The sequence below is a fragment of the Triticum dicoccoides genome, chromosome 1B (genome assembly GCF_002162155.2).
Source record: "Triticum dicoccoides isolate Atlit2015 ecotype Zavitan chromosome 1B, WEW_v2.0, whole genome shotgun sequence".
In the NCBI taxonomy this organism is placed as follows: domain Eukaryota; kingdom Viridiplantae; phylum Streptophyta; class Magnoliopsida; order Poales; family Poaceae; genus Triticum; species Triticum dicoccoides.
Window position 1 is genome coordinate 664529042 of NC_041381.1, and position 10798 is coordinate 664539839.

The 10798-nt window shown below is 50.6% G+C and overlaps 1 pseudogene; it reads right to left on the reverse strand.

Annotated features, from left to right (window-relative positions):
- Positions 1-991: 991 nt before the first annotated feature.
- Positions 992-10394, reverse strand: LOC119350855 (annotated as a pseudogene).
- Positions 10395-10798: the final 404 nt, after the last annotated feature.

A 10798-nucleotide genomic window follows, 5' to 3' on the forward strand; every position in this document is an offset into this window, starting at 1 on the left:
ACCGGGCACTCACGCGTGTTGAGGTGGGGGACGGGCGGGCGACCTCGTTCTGGCACGACGATTGGCTCGCCTGTGGGGTGCTCCGGATGGCCTTCCCCGCCCTCTTCTCCCATGCTGACAGCTTGGAGGTCTCCGTGTGGATGGTGCGCCGGCGGGGTGTGAGGTCCCTGCTTGTGTCGCGGCTAACCCCGCTGGCCGCTGTGGAGTGCGTTGCTGTTCAGCAAATGGTGGACGCTTGCCTACCTAGGGAAGGTTCGGACTCCCGTCTCGCCAAGCTGTGTGCGAGCCCCGGCGGGGGCTTCTCTGCTAAGGGTGCGTATGCCCTTGTGACCTTTGGCGGGGTGGCGGCGGCTCCGGCGTCCTTTCTCTAGACGTCCCGCGCCCCGTCGCGCGTCAAATTTTTCGGCTGGCTCCTCTCCATGTCGCGCATCCATACGAGGGATGGATGTGCTCCTTCGCAAAACCATCATCACGGCGGAGGAGGCGGGGTGCCCCTGCTGTGAAGCGGCGCTGGAAACTGCCGATCACTTGATCTTCGTGTGCCCGTTTGCGGTTCAGTTCTGGCGGTGCGTTGGGCTCTCGCCCGCTGGAGCTCCGGTGGAGACCCTGCACCTTTTCGACGCTTTGCCCGCTGTTGGCGTTGCCTCTCCTGCCTCCTTCGTCCTCCTCTGTTGTTGGAGGCTCTAGAAGCGACGGAACGCTGTCGTCTTCAGGGGAGACCCATGGCCCCTAGCTGCTACATTGAAGGCATGTCGGGACGATGCGGTGTTGTGGCGTGCTAGACTGCGGGAGGGGGATCGCTCCCATATCAACGTCTGGCTAGCTGTCCTTAGGACCGATCGTCTAGCATAATGGCTAGCTGCCTTGCTAGGGTCTCCTTTCCTTATCCTTCTTTAAAATTCTCTCTCTCTGTAATCTGACTCTCATGGGGTTTCCCCCTTTACGCAATATATTCAGGTGGTGGGGGGGCTCCCCCCCCCCCTCCCCCGTTGAAAATTCAAAAAAAAAAAAATGTCCTGGCTGCCTCCAATTTCATGGCTACTTCTCTCATGTTCATTCGCTCTCTTGGGAACAGACGTGTGCATGACAGAGCTACTTGCACAAGGGGCACCAACCACTGATATACTATGTTTCCTGCTTCCACTGTCGTATGAGTGAATCCCTTGCACACTTCTTGGAGATGATCATCGATGATATGCAGTATATGATCTGGAGAGTTCGTCTCCACAAAATTGACATTGTTGAGTTCATTGTCAAACATAGGGTCTGTTGGTCTTTTACCTATCAGCATCTCTAGAAGAACTATTCCAAAACTGTAAACGTCCCCATAGGTTGATGCTTGTCCAGTTTGAGCATACTCTGAAAACATATGAAATGAAAGTGATTAGTGCCATATAAATCTAAAAAGTTAATTTTCAGACAATTAAGCCTCACACAAATATATGATGTGGAGGTGAATACCTGGAGCAATATATCCTATAGTTCCCTTCAATCCAATTGAGCTATCTGAAGTTGAGGCTGAACTTGATGTTGACTTTGAGTTACGAACGAGGTTTGCAATGCCAAAGTCACCCAAATATGCATTCATATCAGTGTCCAGGAGGATATTGCTGGGTTTCAAATCGCAATGGACAATGGATCTTGTGATATCATGGTGCAAGTAGGCCAATGCATCAGCGATATTAACAGCGATGCTTATTCTTTGCCCTAAGCTCAAAATCCTTGGACCTTCACCAGCAGATTTTGTGTGTAACCACGTGTCCAAATTCCCGTTTGGCATGAACTCATAAATTATAGCTTTGAAAGCATTACCATCATCATCTATCGTCTGCGTATCTCACATCGAGGTCAAAAACTTTAATAGCCACTTGTATTTTTGCTTGAGTTAGCTTTCCTCTATATACTGAACCATAGCTTCCTCTTCCAACCAGGTTTGACTCAGAAAAGCTCTGTGTAGCTTGAGCTAGATCCCTGTAGGTAACTCTAGGAAAATGCTTGCCAAAAGACAGCAACAGTAAGTATGTTCTTCTTGGCGTCTTGCCCTCCAGGAGTACAAAGTAAATTAACAATATGAGTGAGGCGAAGCCAACCAAAGGGATAAATACTCTGACCAAGTAGTACAGTGTTTCTTTTCTCTGGGAGATAGTAGAACAAGTGGGCATATGAAGATTCACTGCTCCACCGCAAAGTCCCCAATTCCCATTGAGAGAAACAGCCGTTTCATTTTCAAATATTCCATTCCTTGGTATTTCTCCATGTATATGGTTGTAAGAGACGTCTAGCTGGTTCAGATATTTCAGGTCACTTAGTGATGTTGGAATGGATCCGGACAAACTGTTATGTGAAAAGTTGAGCACCACCAAGCTCTTCAGATTGCTCAAAGACTCCGGAATATCACCTGTGAGAATATTCTGGTCCATTCGGATGATCTGCAGCTCTTGACACTCACCTAAAGCACCAGGAATTTCCCCAGAAAGTTTGTTGGATGAAAGATGCAGCTCAACTAGCTGCCTAAGATTACTGAACTCTGTAGGTATTGTTCCTTGTAAATTATTGTAGGATAATGCACATATGGTCAGTGTGGAGCCAGTGTGGAAGATCTTCCTAGGAATGTTACCCTGTAGATTGTTATAACTAATGTTCAACGTTGTGAGCATGTTAGAGCATCTCCAGCCGCGCCCCCAACAGGCCCTCCCCAGGCGTTTTTGTCGCGCCGGCGCCGAAAAAACGGCCCAGTCGCCCCCCAGAAGCCCGTTTTTCGCCTGCTCGGGCCAAATTTGGTGTCGGCGGACCTAGGCAGAACCCGGCCCCCTGGGGGGCGCCTGGAGCGCCGGCACAAGCGAAAAGGCGCACGTGGGTCCGCCTTGTCAGCGAGCCGAGCGCCCTCTTCCCGTCGTTTCTCCCCGCTTTTCCCCCAGTTCCTTCCCATTTTCTTCTATCCTCCCGCCATTCTCTCTCCCGCTCGCCTCCCATTCAGCCGCCATGCCACTGAAGAAGTACGTCGTTCCCCATGCCGCGGCGACCGCGACCGCCAACATCGCCCAGCCGAAGCAGAGGAAGCCAAGGGCGCCGCCGTCAAAGCCGCCGGGCATGACAAACGCCGATTGGAGGGTAGAAGTACATCGACGGGAGGCCGTCACCGCCGACCGGCGGAATGGGGCCCTCGCCAAGAAGGCCCGCGACAATGCGGCGTGCGCGGCTTCCGCTGCCGCTGCCGCTTCCGCAGACCAGGCCGAGGCGACACGCACGGGGATGATGAATCCCCCCGGCAACCACGCGCAGTACGCGCCATGGGGCCAGCAAGGTGTCGGGTCTCCGACGCCGCAGCCATGGGGATCGCCGGGCTACGCCGACGGAGACGTACACGGTGGGTTCAACCCAAATGTCACGTTCCCCCATTGACACCCGGCCCAGCGCACGCCCTCGTCCGCCTTCACCGGCGTGCAGTACCCTCCATACAACTACTTACCGCCCGCGTACGCGTCCTCCCCGACACCTCCTCTCCGCCGTTGCGCACTGCCCTTCTCGCACCTCGGCGACGCCGACGAGACCGAGGCCGACATGTACGACATCATCGCGGAGGGATCGGCCGCGGCCACCGCGTCTCCCGGGTTCACCGCGGATGAGGCGGTGGATCTCAGTGGCGGCATGGACGGCGAGCTCGGTTACGTCTACGACGATGAGGAGCAGGAGGAGCAGGAGTAAGAGGACGAGGAGGAGGAGGACGACGAGGAGGAGCAGGCGAGGAGGCGCAAGAAGAAGAAACGGACGGCCAGGTCAGCCGAGCTGCGCATCAAGTGGGCGTCCAAGGAGGAGGAATGCCTCGCCGAGGCATGGAATGTCGTCTGCCTCGACCCGACCACCGGCGCGAACCAGAGCATCGAGATGTACTGGGCGCGCATCAAGGCCGAGTTCGACGAGCGCAAGCTCGTCAACCCCTACTTCAAAGGCGTCTACATGCAGCGCGGGGCGAAGGCGATGGCGAACCATTGGGAGCGCATCCAGGGGGCGTGCAACAAATGTCATGGTGTCGTCGAGGAGGTGGCCGCTCGCCCGGAGAGTGGCGCCAGCATTAAGGATCAGGTATGACACGCCGGTCTCCCGTCTCTCTTCGCCATGTGCGCGCGCCCGCCAACTGTTTGTTTGTCCCCGCGCAGTTGCTGCGCATATTCGGCCTGTATAGGCAGAGCAACAACGACGCCGAGTTCAAATACCTCCACGTCTACAAGCGCATTAACAAGTGCGACAAGTGGGCGGAAGTCCGGCGCAACCTTGAGAAGGCCAAGGAGACATACAAGCCGGACGCGCCGGCTCCGGGGGCGTCAGAAGGGCGGCCCGGCGGCAACAAAGGCGCCAAGAAGGGGAAGCACGCCGACGTGGCCACGGCCCGCGTCCAGGAATCCATCCAGCACTGCCTCACCGATGCTCAGGCCCGGGCCGTCCTTCGTGAAGAGAAGACCGAGGCGCGGTGGTCAGCGTTGATGTCAACAAGCGCCGTCAAGCTCGACCTACTCCGGACCAATGTCGCCGCGAAGAAGAGGAACACCGACCTGACTTTCCTGCTGGGCGGGGCGGACATGCTCCAGAGCACCGACGAGGCGGTCAAGGCGTGGTACAGGGCGCATGTCGGCCTCATCCTGGACCAGCTTCCCTCGATGACGCCGCCCACGCCCACGCCCACGACGACGCCGCCCACGCCCACGCACACGCCGACGCCGCCGCCAAGCCTGACCGACGATGCCCCGACCGACGATGCCGCCGAGACTGCCCGCAACGCAGAAACCACGCCGCCAAGCACAGAGGACCCGTCAAGCCCGCGCACGCCGACACCGCCGACGCCAGAGGCCGACCTCGCCTCTGATGCGCGCTTCCGTTCTGATTTTTCTACGCCGAACTTTTCATCGATCGCCGATCGCCGCTTGATCGCCGGATTGTGGCGTTTATTTTTGGGCGTGGGAATGAACTACGTTTGAATTCGCCAAGGCTGAGGGGGGCGCCTGGGGGCGTGGCTGGGTGCTAGGCCACCCCTAGGGGCCGAACTAGCGCCGGCTTGCCCCCAGGGCGCAATTTTTCGGCGCCCTGGGGGGCAAACGGCTGGAGATGCTCTTAAGGTTTCCCATACCGGGGGGTATCGGACCTTCAAACTCATTGTTTGCTAGATAGATATCCGTCAATTTATCAAGATTACCGATAGAGTTTGGTACCGGGCCAGTGAATTTATTCCCATCAAGAACTAAAACTGTTAGATTTTCCAGCTTTCCAACCCATCCTTCAATGGAACCGTTGAGCTTATTTCTACATAAGTCTAGTACTGTTAAGCCACTAAGATTCCCCATGTTAGTGGGTACTGTCCCTGATAAATCGTTTGCATCTAATCCTAGTCCTTGAAGTTTGCTTGACAGGTTACCAATAGAACTTGGGATAGCTCCTTGTAACTGGTTTTCACCTAGTGCAAGAACTTGCAGATATCTGCAATTGCTCAACGCATCTACGAATTCCCAGCTTTGGATATCCTTTGCTACAAGCTGATTTGTCTGAAGGTTTAGATAGTTCAACTTTCCAAGCCTACCTAGTGAACTTGGAACTTGACCTGTCAGTTTGTTGGATGATAGGTCCAATGTTGATAGCCCTGAAATATTACCTAGCGAAGCTGGGATATGGCCCTCAAACTTGTTATAGTCCAAGCAGAGCAATGTGAGACTTGGGAGGGTATCACCAAAATTAGATGGCAATGTGTTCCCTATCATATTGATACTTACGTCTAATATTTGTAGATAAGACTGGTTAAGCACGGTTGTTGGGATTCTACCTGATAGCATATTACCACTAAGTAACAAACCAAGCAGACTTGGAAATTGTCCTATCTCATCAGGAATGCTGCCCATGAGCTGATTATCTGCAAGATTGATTAGTGCTAACTGACTGATGTTTTTCAGGCTTGGTGGGATCGTCCCGGTGATATTATTTCTGGCAAGCTGTAGAAACGACAAATTGGAGAGCAAGCCTATATTGAGTGGAATTTCACCTGTCAGGGAGTTACCGGATAGGTCTAAGGAATTTAGGTTGGAACAATTTGTAAGTGTAGCAGGAATGATCCCTTGCAAAGAGTTTTTACTCAGCAAAAGTTGTTGCAGTCTGTGGAGACGTCCGAGAGGAGGTATCTTGCCGGTGAAGCTATTTGTGGACAGGTCCAGTGTCAGGTTCCCAAGGGATGGGGAAATCGAACCTGACAACCCTTGCTCGGTGAGGTTTAGCACAGTGACGCGACCTGGGTGCGTGAGGCAGCAGTTGACGCCCTCCCACTTGCCTTGGATCGTTGGTGATTGCCCGCTTGAAATCTAGCAACCAGAGCATGTCCGTGCTGTTACCGGGGACTGTCGAGCGGGTGGCAGTGCCAACTCCATCAGAAATGAGCAGCAAGGTCAGTAGCAGGAGCATGGTGCGTCTCGCACGTCGATTGGGAGCCACGAGGCCCCCGTTACCTGCATGGCGTGAAGAAATGAGCACGGCGGGTTCTAAGTTTAACTATGGAGCTGGACTTTGTGACCCTTCTCTGATTAACAATCACAGTATATGGGAAGGGAAAAGAAGTTGAGAACTCATGTGGACAGAGGTCATGCTGATAACCATTCCAATTTTTAGTGCACAGGGGTTAAACTGTCCGAAATGTTTAACGCCTGACGGCCTCACCCACAACAATTGATACAAAATCGACAGCAAGACAGACGCCCAAATTTGATGTTAAACAGTACAGTATTACCTCCGTCTCAAAAAGCTAGTCTATTGTCTAGATACGGATGTATCTAACACGTTTTAGTAGAGTAAGCAGGAGGGAGTGGGGAACCTTTGCTCGGCCGGATCGCACAGAACGGCACCCTTTCTTATTGCTGTTGCATGGTTTGTGAGCTGGAAATAAAGTGTGTGTTCGAATGCTGGATGCTCAGCTCGGCTGGCTGAGGTCCCAGTGGTTTAAGATCACTTCCACAGCGCCATCACGTCCACACACTTGCACCTGGTCTGAAACCCTCACGCCTTATCTCAAGCTTGGCCGCAGATGGAGCGAAGACCTGTGTCGAGTCCGTCAACCTTGTCAGCTACTCCCTCCGTTCCTAAATATTTATCTTTCTAGACATTTCAAATGGACTACCACATACTGATGTATGTAGACATATTTTAGAGTGTAGATTCACTTATTTTGCTCCGTATGTAGTCAGTTGTTGAAATCTTTAGAAAGACAAATATTTAGAAATGGAGGGAATAGTTACCATTCCAGTTTTTATCTTCGTGCCCTGGACAGGATCGTTGCGGCCTGCCCAGATTAGAATCCAAGAGTTCTACTCAATACTTTTCAGCAGGAGCTGGATAGAGAGTGATCGTCGCGTCGGTCAGTGTACGACCTGACATGGAACGGTTCACTGGTCTAAGATTCTCTTCTTCGATATTGTGATTTTTTTTCCAGTATGAGTTCTAGTGTTGTCCGGATGGAGGCCTCATGAATTAATTTGCTTGGAGCCATCATTGTATATGTAACGGCAATGTGTTTTTTTTTCAGCTACAACGAATGGCCTGACTGTAGATCGATCGTAGGAGCTGTTGAATCACAAGTTCAACAATGATGCCCGGACAATTGAGTCGCCCTCATTTCCCATGGTTGAGTTTGGTTTGGTGAAAATATTTTTGCTGACATGATGCACTGGAGTCATGTCTACTGCTGACCAAATATTATGTTTTTCTTAAGCAGATCAGCAGCAGGCACGCAAAGCTCCCATGTTTCCACAAGCATGAAGCCTCTAATGTACTCCCTCCGTCCGGAAATACTTGTCTTTGAAATAGTTGTATCTAGACTTATTTTAGTTATAGATACATCCATTTTATTCATTTTTAGGACAAGTATTCTCGGACGGAGGGAGTATATTTTTCCAATTCTGATTCCAGGTATCTTTGTCGCATTTGCCCTACGTTTTTTATTTGTCGGGATTAAGGCCCGTTACTTCAATGGTGCATTTGAGATATACTATGGGCTTAAGCGTTTAACAGTAACAACAGTGTTGATGAACTGGTTTCAAGCTGTTCAGTTAGTCCTGTTACATTTCCTGTCATCTTGATGTCTGTCTAATGTCTATCATCTACTCCCTCCGTTCCTAAATGTAAGTCTTTGGCGAGATTTCAGCATGGACCACATACAGAGCAAAACGAGTAAATCTACCCTCTAAAATGCATCTATATACATCCGTATGTGGTTCATAGTGGAATCTCTACGAAGACTTATACTCCCTCCGTTCGGAATTACTTGTCTCGGAATGGATGTATATAGAACTAAAATACATCTAGATACATCCATTTTCGCGACAAGTAATTCCGAACGGAGGAAGTATTTAGGAACGGAGGGAGTAAAATATTAGCGGTCATTTCTCTCCTATTTTTCATATGCAGCCTGCTCCGTTGCACATGGTTATTGGCGTGGCTGGTTTGTCGATGTTCTTCACTCTTTGCGGACTGGAGATCGAGGCTCTCTGGCCAGCCTCCAACAAGCGTGCATGGATGCATCGTTGGGGAGGGATGAGGGATGCATCGTTCGCAGATCGTGCGTGTAGTGTCATGGATAAAGCAATTTTGCTCCAACAATGTCCTTCACTTCTGATTTTATCTTGTGGAATACCATCACTGGATAGTGTGAACGGTGAATGCACACATAGTGATGCCGTGATCGGTCCATGATAGGGTCCGTAGTGGACCAGCGACCAGCCCGCCGAACGTTGCACCAAAAGGGCTTATTTGTGTAGGGCCTTCTTCCCTTAATTGTGTGCGCCACATGAAAACAACGTTCTAAAACTTGCCATATGTGTGCTCAAGAATTCCCCTAAAAAAATGTGCTCAAGAATCTGCCTAAAAAATGTGCCCAAGAATCCAAGAGGTACTCAGCGATGGGATACATGATTTTGTTAGTTTTTTTTTTCTTTTCGAGGAAAGGGCTTCATTGCTAGTTTTATTGATTATTTAGCAAAGGATACATCCATCACAAGAGAAGCAAATAACCAGCTAGGGGGGGTCATCGTCCCAGTTACAAGAAACTTTGTTTAAGAAACTATACTGAGCTAGCTCATGAGCCACACAATTAGCTTCTCATAATTTGGTCAGTTAAAAATGACCATCTGGCTAGACTTGGTCGCGGAGGACGTGGGCATAGCCCAGTGGTTGGGGGCGCATGATTGTAAACCTAACGACCAGAGTTCGATCCACGTCGGGGACGAATTTCTGGAATTCTCATGAGGGATGCTTCTTCTATATCAATAAATCCGTGGGTGCTAGTGCCCATGGAGTTTCATTTTTTTTTTAGACTTGGTCGCGGAAGAGTGGAAACAAATTAAAATTTGAGAACGACTGACTCTAGGCATGATACATACTCCTCCCTCCGTTTCTAAATATAAGTCTTTATAGGTATTTCACTATGGACCACATACGGACGTATATAGATGCATTTTGTGTGTAGATTCACTCATTTTGCTCCGTATGTGATCCATAGTAAAATCTCTTCAAAGACTTACATTTAGGAACGGAGGGAGTACATTCATAGTCCCTGGTTTCTCGGCCACATTAAGATGTTCAAACTTGCTTGCTGCGACTGCACACTTATGAAAAGTCGAGCCAGAGAGGAAAAAAACAGAAGGTCCCTGTACACACTAAACCGGCTTGCTTGCAGTTTCTAAATAAAACCGGGTTGCTTCCGAGATGGATCGAGCTGGATGCACTGCATAGTTTCTTGTGCACACCAGAACCGGTTTGCTTGTAGTTTCTCTTAAAATAAAACCGGCTTGCTTCAAAGATCGATCAAGCTGCACACTTTGATATTCGTCTTAGGTCTTCTTAGCTTGATTTTTTTTTTCCTTTAGCCGCTTCCCTTTTTGACTCGTTATCCATGGATAGCTGCATAGTACGATATTATTGACTTGACTTAGTTTTACCAAACTTTTACGTAGACAACACGTAGGGCTCTCCGATGGCACATATATTTCCACAAGAGAAAAATTCATCACAGGTCCCCAAACTTGCAGTGGCGTTAGCTTTGGTTCCTGTAGTTAAAAATACCCGCAATATGATCACCATATTTGCTCTAGGGGGTCATGTATGGTCCAAAATACGTTTTTCCATACGTACGCCCTGAGCTGGCCTCAGTCAACGGCTGCCACGCGGGCGCTGACTGCCACATGCGTTTGGCTCGCTCGAATACGCAGGCAACCAGGTTTTTTTTTGCAAATTTGGCAGAACAAAAGATCTCCTCACCCACCTGGTCGGATCGAGCCACCCGCGTGGACCGAGCCCACCCGCTGCCCTCTCCCAACCCTAGCCCACCAGCCTCCCTCCGCCGCCGCCCTCGCCGCCGCCGCCGCAGCCATTGCCGTCGCTCTCTCTCCACCGCCGCAGACATTGCCGCCGCCCTCTCTCCTCATGTCTTCTTCGAGCTCTGCTCGATCTGGGCTACATGGCCGCTCCGTTGTCCTTCCTTTGATCCCGTGCCCGGATTGTGGCGAGCAGGTGAAGTTCTACCGCTCTGGCACAGACGAGCACGAGGGGTGGGTCTTCTACAGGTGCAGCAAACACCAGGTCAAGTTCCTCTACCTGTGTGGTAGATCCTTTCTTCACTGTTTCTGCATCAGATTGAATTGTAAGGCTGCATTAGGGTTTTGTCAGATTGAACTTAGTTAACTAGCATTAGGTTTGTACTGCAATTTGGTAGTTAACTAGCATTAGGTTTTGTCAGATTGTGTGGTAGTTAACTGAAATTTATACTTAACTGAAC